At 32.4% G+C, this 17,287-nt stretch overlaps 1 protein-coding gene across 4 annotated transcripts in view; it reads left to right on the top strand.

Annotated features, from left to right (window-relative positions):
• Positions 1-17,287, top strand: part of LOC114336873 (PDZ and LIM domain protein 3) — a 189,442-nt gene that overhangs the window by 135,246 nt on the left and 36,909 nt on the right. The gene's annotated exons all lie outside the window — the stretch shown is intronic.

Below are 17,287 nucleotides of genomic sequence, written 5' to 3'. Positions count from 1 at the left end.
TGTATATATTAATAATATAGATATGCAAAGTCCGCAGATAGTGTGCTACTTTTTTATAAACAAAATGGCGATCGAAAATCGTGTTTTTTTCAATTTTTGCTCTATAACTCCAAAGATTTTAACTTTAGACCAAAAACACTCAAATAAAAATTCACCGCAATTAAATTCTGCATATAGACGTGTTTTTTTCGATTTACTTCGACGAAAACTTTCCCCGGAAAAAGCGGGTTTTTCCAACAAAATCTTTAATTTTCAACTAAACTTTTAGATAAGTAGTTGTTAATCAATAATTAAATAACTTGGTAACGTAAAAGCCCTTTCCGTATGTATTATAATTTCAGAAGCCGATGGAAATTAAATGAACAGTTTAGCAACAATTGAAATATTAATTAAAAATTTACGGTCGGTATAATAATAGACTAAGAGCCGCTATAGGTGAAATTTCTTAATCATTTTAGGCACGATGGGACCCTATAACTTAAATAGTAGAACCTAAAAGAAAACGTTTGAACACTGTGCCGTCACTTTTCAGTGGCACATGCGTCGACAGTGGCGCATCAAACTTTCCACTTCTGGACGGGATAAATAAATTAAAAGTTACCCTCCCTTACTAACAGAATTATTTTTTTTATTTTTTTAAGTTCTATGTGATTAATACATAAAATTCAGCGTAATTTTAACCCACCACCCCTTCCCCCTACCCCCACCATCAAAAACTTCATTTTTCGTTTTTATTTTTTTTTGGTGGGATGCAATCAATTTTAAAATTTCAAAAAATTCACAAGCATAGCTGAGGATTTTATAAAACATGCCTATTTTTTATAGACCCATAGGCAGAGTGTACATAACCTCAAAAAATTAAAAAACAATTTTTTTTTCAAAAAAGCGTATAACTTTTTTTGAGGAATAGCTACAGGTCTAATTTTTTCTTAATTTTGTGTGTTTTATCAAACATTATATTTTTAATTTTTTCAGATTTTTCTGTAAGGCTCCCCACCTTCAAAAATCCGAAAAACTGTTTTTTGGGGGGTTTTGGGCGATTTTCCCCATTTTATAGACTTCATAATATATCAAATCAATTTTGATTTTATAGGTTATATGTAACTTGAAGTAAGTGAGTTCTTTAGAATATTTAAAAATCAGAAAAACACGTTCAAACCCCCCAAAACCCCCTTAAAAAACAGTTTTTTGGATTTTTAAAGGTGACCAGCGTTACAGAAAAATCTGAAACAAATTAGAAATATAGTGTTTGATAAAATACACAAGATTAAGAAAAAATTAGATCTGCAGCTATCCCCAAAAAAAAGTTATATACTTTTTTCCAAAAAAAAATTTTTTTTAATTTTTTGATGTTATGTACACTCAACCTACAGGTCTATAAAAAATAGACGTGTTTTATAAAAGCCTTAAATATGCTTGTGAATTTTTTGAAATTGTAAAATTGATTGCATCCCACAAAAAAAATAAAATCGAAAAATAAAATTTTTGATGGTGGGGGCAGGGAGAATGGAGTGGTGGGTTAAAAGTACGATGAATTTTATGTCTTAATCACATAGAACTTAAAAAAATGAAAAAAAATTAAATTCTGGTAATAAGGGAGGGTATTTTTTAATTTATGTATCCCGTCCATAAGTGGAAAGTTTGATGCGCCACTGTCGACGCATGTGCCACTGAAAAGTGACGGCACAGTGCTCAAACGTTTTCTTTTAGGTTCTACTATTTAAGTTATAGGGTCCCGTCGTGCCTAAAATGATTAAGAAATTTCACCTATAGCGGCTCCTAGTCTATAACGACAATAATTGTGATGCATAAGAATAACTATGATTTTTTTATAAAAAGACACTATACCTATCTAATGTACTTTACAAAATTGAAATTGGACTATTTAAGCGGCCTCAGGAATATTTTAAAATTATAAACAATTTTTTGGCTTATAAACAAATAGAATATCTCAGGAAATATTAAACTAAATAATTTGTGAAAACGGTATTTGAAAGTCAGCGGCAGGACGCTTCTTTTAAAAGAAAAAACGCTTAATTATGACGAGAGGTTCCTGAGATACAACCGGTCAAATTTGACCGAAATTTACGGCAAAGATATAAACAATAGGATCATAATTTTCAAACCATCACCTTTTTATTTTTGTCCTCTTTCTCCACACCAATTTTCATATATCTTTAAAATCCTCATAACATATATTATTATAATAAAAACTATCGATAATACGTGTGAAAATTGTCAAAAATAGCAAAATTCCAATCAAAAATTAGGTTGGAGAAAATGTAACCCTCAAATTTCAAAATCGGTATAAGTTAAAAAAAAATGCATTTTCTCGGCTTCCCATGGAGCAATTTCCTTCATTCTTTTTTTGTTCCCAAGTAACTCGAGTAGAGCCATCGAACTAACGCATTATTAAATGTCAAACTTGCTTTTGTTTTGTTATAATAAATTTATTTATTTATTATAACACAATATTTTAATTTGTTTAAATAAAAATTGTTTAAATATGTATACAGCTTTCAAATGAGAATATTTATGTTTTTAACTGTAAAAGGTACACTTGTAGTAAGTTTATCTAAAAAAAAAGCCTACAACTGGAAAAATTATGTAATTTTCTGTTCTTATAAATAAATTAATCTATTATAACAAAACAAAAGCAAGTTTGACATTTAATAATGCGTTAGTTCGATGGCTCTAATCGAGTTATTAGGGAACAAAAAAATAATGAAGGAAATTTGCTCCATGGGAAGCCGAGAAAATGCATTTTTTTAACGTATACCGATTTTGAACTTTAAGGGTTACATTTTCTCCAACCTAATTTAAAAAGGTGATGGTTTGAAAATTATGATCCTATTGTTTATATCTTTGCCGTAAATTTCGGTCAACTTTGACCGGTTGTGTCTCAGGAACCACTCCTCATAATTTAACGTTTTTTTTTTAAATAAGCGTCCTGCCGCTGTCTTTCGAATACCGTTTTCACAATTTCATTTAGTTTAATATTTCTCGAGATATTCTATTTGTTTATAAACCAAAAAATTGTTTATAATTTTAAAATATTCCTGAGGCCGCTTAAATAGTCCAATTTCAATTCTGTAAAGTACATTAGATAGGTATAGTTTCTTTTTATGAAAAAATCATAGTTATTCTTATGCGTCATAATAATTGTCGTTATTATAGCGACCGTAAATGTTTAATTAACATTTTAATTGTTGCTAAACTGTCCATTCAATTTCCATAAACTTCTGGAATTATAATATATACGGAAAGGGTTTTTACGTTACCAAGTTATTTAATTATTGGTTAACAACTACTTATCTAAAAGTTTAGTTGAAAATTAAGGATTTTGTTGGAAAACCCCGCTTTTTCCGGGAAAAGTTTTCGTCGAAGTAAATCGGAAAAAACACGTCTCTATGCAGAATTTAATTGCGGTGAATTTTTATTTGGGTGTTTTTGGTCTAAAGTTAAAATCTTTGGAGTTATAGAGCAAAAATTGAAAAAAACACGATTTTCGGGCGCCATTTTGTTTATAAAAAAGGTAGCACACTATCTGCGGACTTTGCATATCTATATTATTAATACATACAATAATAAGATTCGATTCCAGCAATAAAATTGCTGGTAAATAACTTTTCCTTGTATTTTGCTAATTAGCCCAGAGTAAATTAGAATATCTCGGGAAATATTACATAAAATTAAATCATGAAAACGGTACTGGAAAAAAAGCGGCAAGGCACTTCTTTTAAAACAAAAAGCGTTTAATTGTGATGACCGGCATTTACGGCAAAGATATAAACAATAGGATCATAATTTTCAAACCATCACCTTTTCATTTTTGTCCTCTTTCTCCACACCAATTTTCATATCTTTAAAATGCTCATAACATATGAAGGGTACAGGGGAAAACAAGGAATGTCTCTTTTTCATTAATTTTGGTTTTTCTCGCCATCCGGTAGCAAAACCTGAGTACTATCGACTAGGCTATCGATTCAGGACAATAAACACAAAGATGAGTCTATATAAATTTTTTAAGAATTTGTATTCAGGCGAAGGACCAGGATTGTCCGCACGCCACTGAAGAAAAATAAGGAATGTTAGCAGTTTTTTGGTGCACTATTAAATTAATAAGTTAATATAGATTAATATTAGATTAAGATTATAGACTAATAATTGCTAGAATTCTGCTAAGAATCTCCTAAGTAGTTTTTAGATATCATAGTAATTAAACCTTTATTGGTGTTTATCTCACTATGTATAAAATGTTGTTCCCTTGTACTCTTCATATATTATTATAATAAAAACTATCGATATTACGAGTGAAAATTGCCAAAAATTGCAAAATTCCAATCAAATATTAGGTTGAAGAAAATGTAATCTCAAAGTTGAAAATCGGTATACGGTAAAAAATGCATTTTCTCGGCTTCCCATGAGGCAATTTTCTTCATTCTTTTTTTGTTTTCAAGTAACTCGAGTAGAGCCATCTAACTAACGCATTATTAAATGCCAATGTTGCTTGTGTCTTGTTATAATAGATTAATTTATTTATAAAAAAACTACATATTTTTTCCAGTTGTAGACTTTTTTTAGATAAACTTACTAGAAGTGTACCTTTTAACGTTAAAAACACATATTCTCATTTGAAAGCTGTATAATTATTTAAACAATCTTTATTTTAACAAATCAAAAAGTTTTGTTATAATAAATAAATTAATTTATTATAACAAAACAAAAGCAACTTTGACATTTAATAATGAGTTAGTTAGATGGCTCTACTCGAGTTCTCTCTCTCTCTCTCCTGTCGTTTCCCCATTGCTGAGGATCGTGATTTCTTCCAATATTCCTAACAATGTTTCTCCATTGGTCTCTATCTTCAGCTGCTCTAAGAGCTTCGCAGAATGAGTTTCCAGCTGAATGCTTTATTTGGGCAGACCATCTAGTTGGTGATCGTCCTCCTGATCTTCTCACCGGAACGTTTCCAGAAACAAATAATCTCTCCAAACTGTCGTCACCTTTACGAACCACGTGACCAAAGAATTGCAGAATTCGTTGAAGATATATTGTGGACAGCCTTTTTTTAATATTGAGTTGGTTTAGAATGGAAACGTTTGTCCTATGAGCTGTCCAAGGTATGCGCAGCATTCTTCTTCAGCACCACATCTCAAAGGCATCAATTTTTTGGCGCTCGCAGGCGCGAAGAGTCCAAGTCTCTGCTCCGTATAGAAAGATTGAGAATACAAGGGCATGCACCAGTCTCATCTTGATATTTTGAGAGATAGATCTGTCTTTCCAAACTTTAGTTAGGCGAGTCATCGCCTTGGTATTGCCATACCAATACGTCTCCGAACTTCTGCTTCACAGTTACCATCGTTAGTTATACTAGACCCGAGATAGACAAAGGTGTTTACTATCTGGTATTCCTGTAATATGTTAGTCAGTTGAATAGTGTCAAATCTGTCGACCACCATTATTTTTGTCTTAGCTTTATTGATTTTCAGACCAACTTTATTGTTTTCGTACTCAACTCTTCACAGATCAAACATTTCTTGCTCATTTGCTGCTATAAGTGTAGTGTCATCAACAAATCTTAAATTGGAGATTTTCCTACCAGCTACTGTTACTCCACCGGCCCATTCTTCTAAAAGCATCCTCATGACATGTTCACCATAAATGTTAAATAAGTCAGCTGACAACACGCATCCTTGTCTAACACCTCTCTCGGTCTTGAATTGGTTTGAGAACTTCTGATCTAGTCGTACTGTCGCTATATTAGACGGGTACAGATTTTTAATAAGTGTCACCAGGTGCATTGGTGCGGCCATTTCTATTAAAATTGACCACAGATTTATCCAGTTTACAAAATCAAATGCCTTTTGGTAGTCAACGAAGCATATAATCTACTCGAGTTACTTGGAAACAAAAAAAAAGAATGAAGAAAATTGCTCCATTCGAAGCCGAGAAAATGCATTTTTTTAACGTATACCGATTTTGAACTTTGAGATTACATTTTCTCCAACATAATTTTTGATTGGAATTTTGCTATTTTTGGCAATTTTCACTCGTAATATCGATAGTTTTTATTATAATAATATATGTTATGAGTATTTTAAAGATACGAAAATTGGTGTGGAGAAAGAGGACAAAAATGAAAAGGTGATGGTTCGAAAATTATGATCCTATTGTTTATAACTTTGCCGTAAATGCCGGTCAACTTTCACCGGTTGTATCTCAGGAGCCACTCACCAAAATTAAACGTTTTTTCTTTCAAAAGAAGCGCCTTGTCGATTTTTTTCCAATACCGTTTTCATGATTTAATTTTATGTAATATTTCCCGAGATATTCTATTTGTTTATAAGTATGTCATATGTCAGTAATACGTCTGGTGACAGAGCTAGAGCGGCCCTCAGGCCGGGATTCAATAAAATGCCTTCATTATACGTAAATAATAACAATGTCCCGATTAGTGTATTATTGCTTCATCGAATGACTAACAATGGATATCAATGAATCCTCGCGTCTTTTCGTCTGTTTTTATATACAATACTAAATCACAACATGCATGGTTTACTAGCGGTCAATGCCGATCGTAATATGTCTCTAATATAAACTATATTATATTTTGTTTCGTAGACGTTCTGTCACTAAACAGAAGCGAGTGGAGGAAACTGGGTGAAGCCTATGTTCAAAATTGGACGAATTAAAGGGCATAAGAAGAAGAAAGATGAAGAAGTTCTGTTCAATACTAAGGGTTAACGTACCATGATGCATCATCCCTTTTTGGGGAAGAGGGCTTATATCGTCAGATATAAGTCCTCAACTATATTAACACCCTAACTTAACAGAAATTCTTTTTTTATCCAAAATATAGCAATAAAATATTTATATTATTCCTTATTCTAATAAATTGGTACTTATTTTATAAGCAAATTAAATCTTATTTACAAATTAAATATATTTTAGTCCTTTTTCCACACTAATTCACTTCTTGTATGAATATAACCTATTCTTATGAACTTCCTTTACTTTTTCCGGTTCTCAAATTTTGTTTCGTAGACGTTCTGTCACTAAACAGAAGCGAGTGGAGGAAACTGGGGGAAGCCTATGTTCAAAATTGGACGAATTAAAGGGCATAAGAAGAAGAAAGATGAAGAAGTTCTGTTCAATACTAAGGGTTAACGTACCATGATACATCATCCCTTTTTGGGGAAGAGGGCTTATATCGTCAGATATAAGTCCTCAACTATATTAACACCCTAACTTAACAGAAATTCTTTTTTTTATCCAAAATATAGCAATAAAATATTTATATTATTCCTTATTCTAATAAATTGGTACTTATTTTATAAGCAAATTAAATCTTATTTACAAATTAAATATATTTTAGTCCTTTTTCCACACTAATTCACTTCTTGTATGAATATAACCTATTCTTATGAACTTCCTTTACTTTTTCCGGTTCTCAAATTTTGTTTCGTAGACGTTCTGTCACTAAACAGAAGCGAGTGGAGGAAACTGGGGGAAGCCTATGTTCAAAATTGGACGAATTAAAGGGCATAAGAAGAAGAAAGATGAAGAAGTTCTGTTCAATACTAAGGGTTAACGTACCATGATACATCATCCCTTTTTGGGGAAGAGGGCTTATATCGTCAGATATAAGTCCTCAACTATATTAACACCCTAACTTAACAGAAATTCTTTTTTTATCCAAAATATAGCAATAAAATATTTATATTATTCCTTATTCTAATAAATTGGTACTTATTTTATAAGCAAATTAAATCTTATTTACAAATTAAATATATTTTAGTCCTTTTTCCACACTAATTCACTTCTTGTATGAATATAACCTATTCTTATGAACTTCCTTTACTTTTTCCGGTTCTCAATTTTGCAATTTACTTTACCTGCTCTGATATCCTATATGGACCGTTGTACAAGGAATCGAATTTGGTGTTCTCTTCGTTTTTTATTAGGACTAAGTCACTTACTTTGAATTTCTGAGGTGATGCTACGATTTGGCTCTGCCCCTGCCTGTTTATTTTTTGTTGTATTAAAATTTTGCGGGCTCTGGTATGCGCAAACTGAAGTTTATACTTAAGCTCATTATAATATGCGTCTATATTGTAGCATGGTTGGATGTTAGAGCTGAGGTTCTCAGGTATATTTGCTGACCGCCCATATACTAATTCAAAAGGTGTGTATCCATGGTATGAATTGGGGGTGGTGTTGTAGCAGTATGTGAACATTCTACACCACTCATCCCAGTCATCCTTACCTTCGTTGATGAAACACCTGACATACTCGTTAAGTGTGCGATGTAGTTTTTCGCAGCTTCCTATCGATTGAGGGTGGTAAGCTACCGAGAAGTTATGTTGGATGTTGAGCATTTTCGTCAAACTCGACATTATCTCGTTTTTGTATTCCGTCCTTTGATCCGTCCTTATTTGTTTCATTAGCCGGTAAGTGGGTATGCAGTTTTCGAATATACCCCTAGCTATTGTATGCGCCTCCTTGTCCTGCACCGGGATACTTACTGCGTATTTTGTCAGTTCGCAGAGCATTGTTATGCAGTACCGATTTCCTTCTCTGCTCCGTGGGAATGGGCCTACCGTGTCAATATACACTATATCCCATGGTTTCTCGGAAGTGTCCGTTACTACGAATTCCTCTGTATGGCCTTTCTTTGGTTTGTTTACTTGGCATTTGTGGCAAGTCTTGATATACAGTCTTACTTCGTTTTCCTTAGTTTTCCATTTAAAATTTGCTTTTAGTTTCTTTATTAGTCTATTATTCCCTACATGGCCTCCAAACATCGGGTGGTTATGATAGGTCTCTATTAATTGCTGCTTTTCTTTTTTCTCCGTTATTGTTTTAGGTACTTCGCAAATGCATATTTCTATATTTTTTAATATTTTATTTCCTTTCTCTATAAATTCTGTGATTGTGCAGTTTGTGAAAATAATGTCATTCGTATATATTTTTATTCTTTTAATTCCTCTAGCTTCCGCAAGCTGATTAAGCTTTCCCAACGTTTGACCTAAATCAAAGTTGGTAAAATTGGTAGGCAGTCTTTGGCAAACCCGTATCCTGTTTCTGATCCGTATGTTCATTTCGAGAGAAATACGGTTATCTACAAAAGACAGGATTGGTAGCTTCCGTACAGCTTTTCCCTGACTGTGAGTGTCGGTCTTTGTTAGATTGGAGACGGGCTTTCCCCACTCTTCCTTAGTCCTTGCATTTTTTCTTGCTTGTGCCCTTGTTATTGCCAAGATATGAGTATTATCGATATATAAGCCTTTCAGCTGATCCACGGATATTCTTGAAATACTACCCGCGTAGTTATTATTGCCTGTGACGTAGTGTATGTCGAAGTTGTATTTCTCCAAATGTAGCCTAATTCTTGTGAGTTTAGATGTAGGTTCTGTCATGGAGAACAGATGGGTCAATGGTTTGTGATCTGTTTTAATAATAAATTTCGATGCCCCATATAGATAGCATTTAAAATGATTTATGCCCCAATGTATAGCTAGCAGTTCTTTCATAATTATAGGCTTATTGATTTCTCTTTCCTTGAAGGCACGTGATGTGTATGCTATGGGTAGCTTTTTGCTTCATCAGCGTTTGTAGGGGTAGGATAATTCTTAATTACCGAATATTTTGCTTTATCTGGTCGTACTCCGTCTTGAGATAAGTCATGCCCTAAGTAAGTAACCTCTTTTCGGAAGAATTGGCATTTTTCTGGATTTAGCTTTAGGTTGAATTTCCGGCATGTTTCGAATACCTTTCTTAAGTTTGTTAAGTGATGATTTTCTGATATGCCTATTACAACTATATCTTGCTACACTATCAACTAAAAATTGTGGAAACTGAAATTATTCGAAATAAATTGTAAGTACAATAATTATTAAAATTTCTTTTTATCAATTTTTTTCGTGCGGTCCATATTTTCCATCTTAATTGTATTTACAGTAGATGCCTATATTTTTTACTTTTATATTATTGCATGTAATCTTTTTATGTTGTAAAACTGTAAGAATTATTACCACTTAAAGTCCTGCGCTTTGGCTATATGTGGGCAAATTTTCATCCGAATCGAAGGACATGTATTTTGGGAATTGAGAATAATGTAAAACACGGTATTTTAACGTAACAAATAACTTGTTGTTATGCCTTGTAATGACATTTTTGAGTCCCTTCTATTAAAACATTATTTTCTCCATTGATACTTTACGATAAAAATGTTTAAATAAATACCAAATCACTGTAAAATTGCTTAACATGATATTTTGAGAAAATGTTAAAGAAGATGAAGAGGGTTCGACCTTAAATTTATTATTTTTACTTTAAGCAGAAGCTATACACCAAGTTTCAGACAAATCGGAGATCCAAAAGTTTTTGTCTGAGTGATTTGACATGGAATGTACCATAGAAAAGGTTGAGTCGTATACATACTTAGGCCTAAAAATAGAGCTGTCAAAGCTTAACCTAAAAGCTGATTTAAATAGATGTTCCTTAGCCTGTGCAGCATTTGATCGATTACAAACAGTATTTAAATTGAACTTACCAAATATTTTAAAGGCAAAAAGTTTGTACGTGTTGCCAGTTCTGCCATGCGGAACTGAAACTTGGGCTTTTAACAACAGCGTAGTCCTTAAAGTTCAAATAACTCAGATAGCTATGGAACGGAGAATGCTTAACATTAAGCTCAGTGATCGCAAGTCAAATGAAGAGATAAGAAGACGATCAAAAGTAACAGATGTGATCCAGAAGATTGCCATATTAAAATGCAACTGGCAGGACACAGAGGAAGAATGGAAAACAACCGTTGGACAAAGCTAATTCTCGAATCGCGACCAAGGGCAAGCAAAAGAAGTAGTGGCCGACCTCAAACAAGATGGACTGATGACATCAAGCCAATTGCTGGCTACGAATGGATGCAAAAAACAGCCAACAGATATTAATAGATACATCTAAGGGAGGCTTACATCCAACTATGGATGGAATAGCTGTTGATGATGATTTAAGGTTGAAAGCCAGCGGAAGTTTACTGCAATCCAGCCTGTCAGTTAGTGAAGGAATAATATTGCATACTATAATTCTATATTTATACGCCAGTCAATGAGAGCAAGAACAGGATATTACCTCCGAATTCTATCCTATTGCATGGATTTTAATCAAATTTTGGGAATAGCCTCGACTTATCTCCTTATTTAAAGTCTACCATATGTTGATGTGCACTTTTATATTGAGGGTGCTTCCCACCCTTGTCGGGGGTGGAAAATGTTTTGGTCAAAATAACCACTAAAGTGGCTAGAGAGCCTAATTCTAAGCAAAAACTGTTCTAATTTTTTTTCTACAATCACTTGATAAAGAAGACTTTCGCTTGTCAATGGCAACGAAAAGTTGACGTTTACTGAGTACCGTCACTTTATCGCTCTAGCGCGTAAAGTTTGACTTTACGCTCGTCGTCCGTGGCAACCATTCAACCATAAAATACAAACACATTGAACATTCAAACTGAAAGATATAAAAGTTAATGTTATGACATTATAATGACAGATATAAAATAGTTACAATAAAAATAATGATTTAAGAATAGTTTCATTTTATTAAGTGATTGTAGAAAAAGTGTTGTATGTATTAAAAGCGCAAAGTGACATTATTGCTTTCGAGTAATTACCGCTCTCCGCTACGCGTCGAGCGGTAACTCTTACTCTCAAGCAATAATGTATCACTTTTCGCTCTTAATACATAAATAACTATTAATACATAAAATAACTATTAAAACTCAATACTTTTTGAGTTGTTCGTGGTTGAAAATTTGCCATTTTCATTGAAAAATGTCACCTTCTTGGACGGTTTTTTGCGAATACCTTAAAAATTATGTATCTAAGAAAAAAACTATATAAAATATTTTTGTAGCTTATGAAAAATCGAAGAGATTTGTTTCTTTATAAATCTTTTAGTTATAAATCTTTTAGTTATAAATCTTTTAGTTATAAATCTTTTAGTTATAATACAAAAAGAGATATGGTAGGTGAGAAAAGATTTTCTTGGTGCATGCTCAAATCGGTGTGTTCAACTTAAAATAACAGAGAAACGAACAATTTTAAGGGTATAATGCTACCAATGTTTTTTGCAGTCCTTGAAAAGACCTTTAAAACCAGAACTGTTAAAAGTCAATTACATTCAAAATAAGCGAGCTATGGTGCAAAAATTGATGACTAATTTATTTTAAGATAAAATGCGGAGTATATTCCTCATCCACCAGGTTTAAATGTATCGTTTTACTTCTACAATACCTTTTACTATAGTGTTATATCTATGTTTAAAGAGGCGGACGGGTTTAAAGTACATGGTTTTTGAAAAAAAATTAAATCAAATTGTAGAGCGCATTTTTAAATTCTCTTAAAAATCTTCTTTTTTCATCATGTAACTCGAAAATTACATATATAAATATAGGGAAAGACAAAACAAAAGTGTTATCTGAAAAAACTCTACATTTTTGTACTGTATCTTTTTTCGTGTCTCTTATCATTTTTGAGTTACATGGAGAAAAGGAAGAGTTTTAAGAAAATTTAAAGATGCGCTCTATAATCTGATATTATTTTTTCAAAAACCATTTATTTTAAACCCGTCCAACTTTTCAAACATATTAATAACACTATAATAAAACGTATTGTGGAAGGAAAACGATGCATTTAAATTTTGGTGGAAGAGGGGTTAAATATACATCTTATTTTTTCTTAAAATACCTCATTAGTCATCAATTTTTTTGCACCACATCTCGCTTAGTTTGAACGTAATCGACATTTAATAGTGCTCGTTTTTAAGTCCTTTTCAAGCACTACAAAAGGTATTGACAGCATTACACCCCTAAAATCGGCCATTCGTGGGCGTTTTGGGAAAATCCACTAACTCCATTTCAAAAGCTTGGAACAGTAAGGGCGAACTTACCATGATATTACCATAGTAAGTTCGCCCTTACTCTTCCAAGCTTTTGAAATGGAGTTAGTGGATTTTCCCAGAACGCCCACGCTCTGTTATTTTAAGTTGAACACACCGATTGCACCCAAAATAAATTGCATGAACCCAAAAAAAATATCTTTTCGCCTACCATATATCTTTTTGCATTATAGTTGGAAGGTTTATGAAGAAACGAATCTGTTTGATTTTTTAGGCTATAAAATGTTTTATATAGTTTTTTTTGGTTACATGCATAATTTTTAAGGTATTCGCAAAAAACCGTCCGAAAAGGTGACATTTGTCAATGAAAATGGCAAATTTTCAACCACGAAAAAGTATTGAGTATTCAAAAAGAATTATAGAAAGGTGAATGGCTAATTTTGGCCATACTTTATGTTTTTGATGGTGCTGAAAACAAAATGAGGTTTATTTAGAATTTTAAGTGGGGGAACATTGTCAAAATCGTAATTTTACCCAAAAAATAAAAAAAAAATGAAATCACGTTGTTCTTAAAATTAAAACTTGCACTATTTTCTTTCTAAAAAAATTTGGTTTGGTGTACTCGATATTTTAATATAAACTTGATTAAAAAGCTAAATTTTACATTTTCTTACTCAACTTTTGCGATTAAACTTTGCAATTCGGCAATCTGCACCTTTTACATTAAAAAGGTCATAACTTTTATTATAATAAGACTGAAAGATTGAGTCCCATTGTCTTCAGAAAGGTGAGAAATATATACTGTAAAAATTTCAGAAAAAAATATTAAAATGGAACAGAGTTGTAGCGAGTTAAACACAAAAAAACGTGATTTCATTTTTGTTTATTTTTAGGGTGAAATTGCGATTTTGACGATATTCCCCCATATAAAATTCAAAATAAACCCCATTTTCGTTTTTAGCACCATCAAAAATATAAAGTATGATTAGAATTAGCCATTAACCACACCGTGGTCACCAACCCGGGAAATAAGGTATTTTGGGGTGTGCAACTCGTCTACAAAGTCACATAGCTTTTTTCCTATTGCATGTTTTGACTTGAAATTTTCCAGAAAACTTCTTAATGACTTAAACTAACGAAATCTGAAGACAAAATGTTAAAAATAATAACTCCTCTTTTAATTTTTTTTTAAACATTTCGTACAAATCTCATTGTTATCTAAATACTTCAAAGATGATACAGTAAAATTTTCAAAAGGAAATATTTACAGCGACCAAAGATACAACAAATTAAAGTTGAAAAATCATCAAAATTTATTATTCGCATTTTTGCTTAAAATTTGATTTTTGAACATGTTCCACCAATTCTAGATAAAAATAAACTTCATATTCGGATTTAGCGACCTCAAACACATAAAGAATGACAAAAATTTGCCATTCACCTATGATGGTCGCTTTTTCGATGTCTAAGCCTCAAATTAGCCGTGTCCTACCATTTTAATATGTTTCATCCAAAGTACTACGTACTTTCGGGCCTCAAACTCTGTGATGCATATTTTTAGCTACAATAATTGCACAATTATTAAACCGATATATTTGTATACAATTCAGAATTCTGGTATTAAAATTTTGCTTTAAAATGACCGTTATTATACTTCTATTACACTTCGATTTATCTTTGATCAACAATCATAAATATGTATATTAAACAAGATTGTAAAAACGTTTAATGTAAAACAGCAAAGTGAAACACTTTATTAGTAGGTACATAGAGTCACGGTTTTTGCTCCAAAATTTAAATAACCGCTTGGATTGACATGAAAATTTGGCACACACCTAGGTAACATGTCAAAGAAGAAAAGTGATATTGTGTCGATGTGTGCTTTGAGTTTCCGATTTGTATGTCGATGAGGAGGTGAGACGTTCAAAATAAATCCGGAAAGTTAATACTTTTCGAGTTCTTTGCGAGTAAATATGTTCATGATTCAACAAAGAAAAATCTTTTTTAGACGGTTTCTTGCAAATAACCCAAAAGTAAGTACTTTATGGAAAAACATTTTTAGCAAAAATACAGCCCATAAAAAGTGAAAAACATAGTGTACGTATGAGATCTCTAGACCCAGTAAAAAAAGTGAAAAATAGGTTCATACTCGCCAAACTCCAAATCGAATTTTTCAACGTGAAATAACCAAAAAACTAAAGGGGAAACTCATTAAAACTTTTTTAAACTTTTTAAAAAATATTTATTTTTGTTTTTCAATGAAATTTCTAGCATCAAAAGTAAGCAAGTTACGCTCAAAGTTACGCAAAGTTACGCAAGTTATGCTTAAGTTGGTCCCCTTTTTTAGTCAAAAAAACTTGTGAACCTCACCCCCTAATTACCATCTTAAATCAAATTATTCGTTACCACTTCACAAGGTATTTTACTTATGTATTATTTTTATAATCTGCAACTTTCATCGTTCCAAAGGACTTTGCACACACTAGTGATTATTGACTAGTTCAAGCAATTTCAACTACAGCTCCTACAAAAATAAGCACTTTGAGCCGATGAAACTTACAGATAATAATAATAGTCTCCCGTTTTATACCGCTTTCGTGGCTTTGGGATTATAGCAGGGTAGTCTGGATTATAGCAGGTATTCATTATATTCAGGCTGAGTCGACCTGGAGCCTATAGACATTTTTAAAAATGTCTAGTTGTTCTTGACGACGCGCGGTGCTAGGATTTGAACCCCTGCCTACCAGCACTCGAGTCAAACACACTACCGCCTGAGCTACGCCGACCCAACTTACAGATCATATAAATAATATATATACACGAGAAAAGCAACTTGTAAAGTGGTAACGATTTATTCCATTTGGGATGCCTATAGGAGGTAGTTTTCACGATTTTTTTACCAGAAAAGGGACCAACTTTATTTTGAGCGTAACTTCCTTACTTTTAATGCTAGGATTTAACAAAAAATAAAGCTTATTTTAAAAAAGATATGATTACTTTTCCCCAAAAAGTGCTTCATTTTTTGGTTATTTCACGTTGAAATATTCGATTTGGAATTTGGCGAGTATGAACCTATTTTTATTACTTAGAACTCTTCTTTTACTGGGTCTATGGATCTCATACATACACAATTTTTTTCACCTTTTTATGGCCTATATTTTTGCTAAGGATGTTGTTTCCATACAATACCTACTTACTTTTGAGTTATTTTCAAGAAACCATCTAAAAACATGTTTTTTGTTGAAAAATGAACATATTTACTCGCAAATAACTCGAAAAGTATTAACTTAGTAAAAAAATGCTATAGAACAAAAGTTGCTTAGAATTAGTCAGTTAATCCATTTCCGGGCTTATTTTAAACGTATATTTTTTCACCCCCGAGACGGGGTTGCACACATCGGCACAGTATCACGTTTCTTCTTTGACATGTTAGTTATGTGTATGCCAAATGCCATGTCAATTTAAGCGGTTCTTTAACATTTATAGGTTTTGCAATATTTTACCGTCAGTGAACGGACTATAATATATAGTGATGAGCGCGCTAATAAACGGCAAAGTAACGCAAAAGATGGAAAGCATAATAATATTGTGAAATAAAAGGAGATGCGAGTAGTAGAGGTGGAAATTATCGATATAAACGTATAAATTAACATTACATTACATAGTTTCCCACCTTTAGACATCTGTGACAGGAGTATTTTATATAATTCTCCTGTCACAGTGACAGTTGTTACACTCCTTCGATACGTCTAAAGGTGGAAAAACATGTAATGTAATGTTAATTTATATATTTATATCGATAATTTCCACCTCTACTAGTTTCATCTCTTTTTACTTCACAATGTATTATGTTTTCCATCTTTAACGATATTTTGCCGGTTATTAGCGTGCTCATTACTGTATAAATATACATAGTAATATAAAAGTAAATTTAACAAATATTTATAATTAAACCAAAATTACCAAATATTTCTAAAACAATAATGTCTTGCGTGTACCTACTGGTTTTTCTGCAGCTATAAAGGACAAGGGACACAAAACTGTGTTATTTACGTTATTTAGAACGGTATTAGAATTATTACACCTTTAACTGTATGCTCCTCAAACAGGTCTGGGTGAGAATGAAAGAAGAGCTTTCTATGACCAATTAGGAGACGTACTGAGTGATATTCCAGCAGAGGAGAAGGTTATAATAGGAGGTGATTTCAATGCACATGTAGGCCAAGCCAAGACAGGATATGGAACAATACATGGGGGATTAGGGTTTGTAACTAAAAATGAAGCTGGAGATGACATGCTTGAATTAGCAACAGCATTGGATATGGCGATTGTTAACACATTCTTTAAAAAGAGAGAAACTCAACTTATTACCTACAAAAGTGGACAA

Source organism: Diabrotica virgifera, chromosome 1 (assembly GCF_917563875.1).
Source record: "Diabrotica virgifera virgifera chromosome 1, PGI_DIABVI_V3a".
NCBI lineage: Eukaryota > Metazoa > Arthropoda > Insecta > Coleoptera > Chrysomelidae > Diabrotica > Diabrotica virgifera.
The sequence above is the reverse complement of the archived record's forward strand: the minus strand, read 5'-3'. Positions and strand labels throughout refer to the sequence as shown.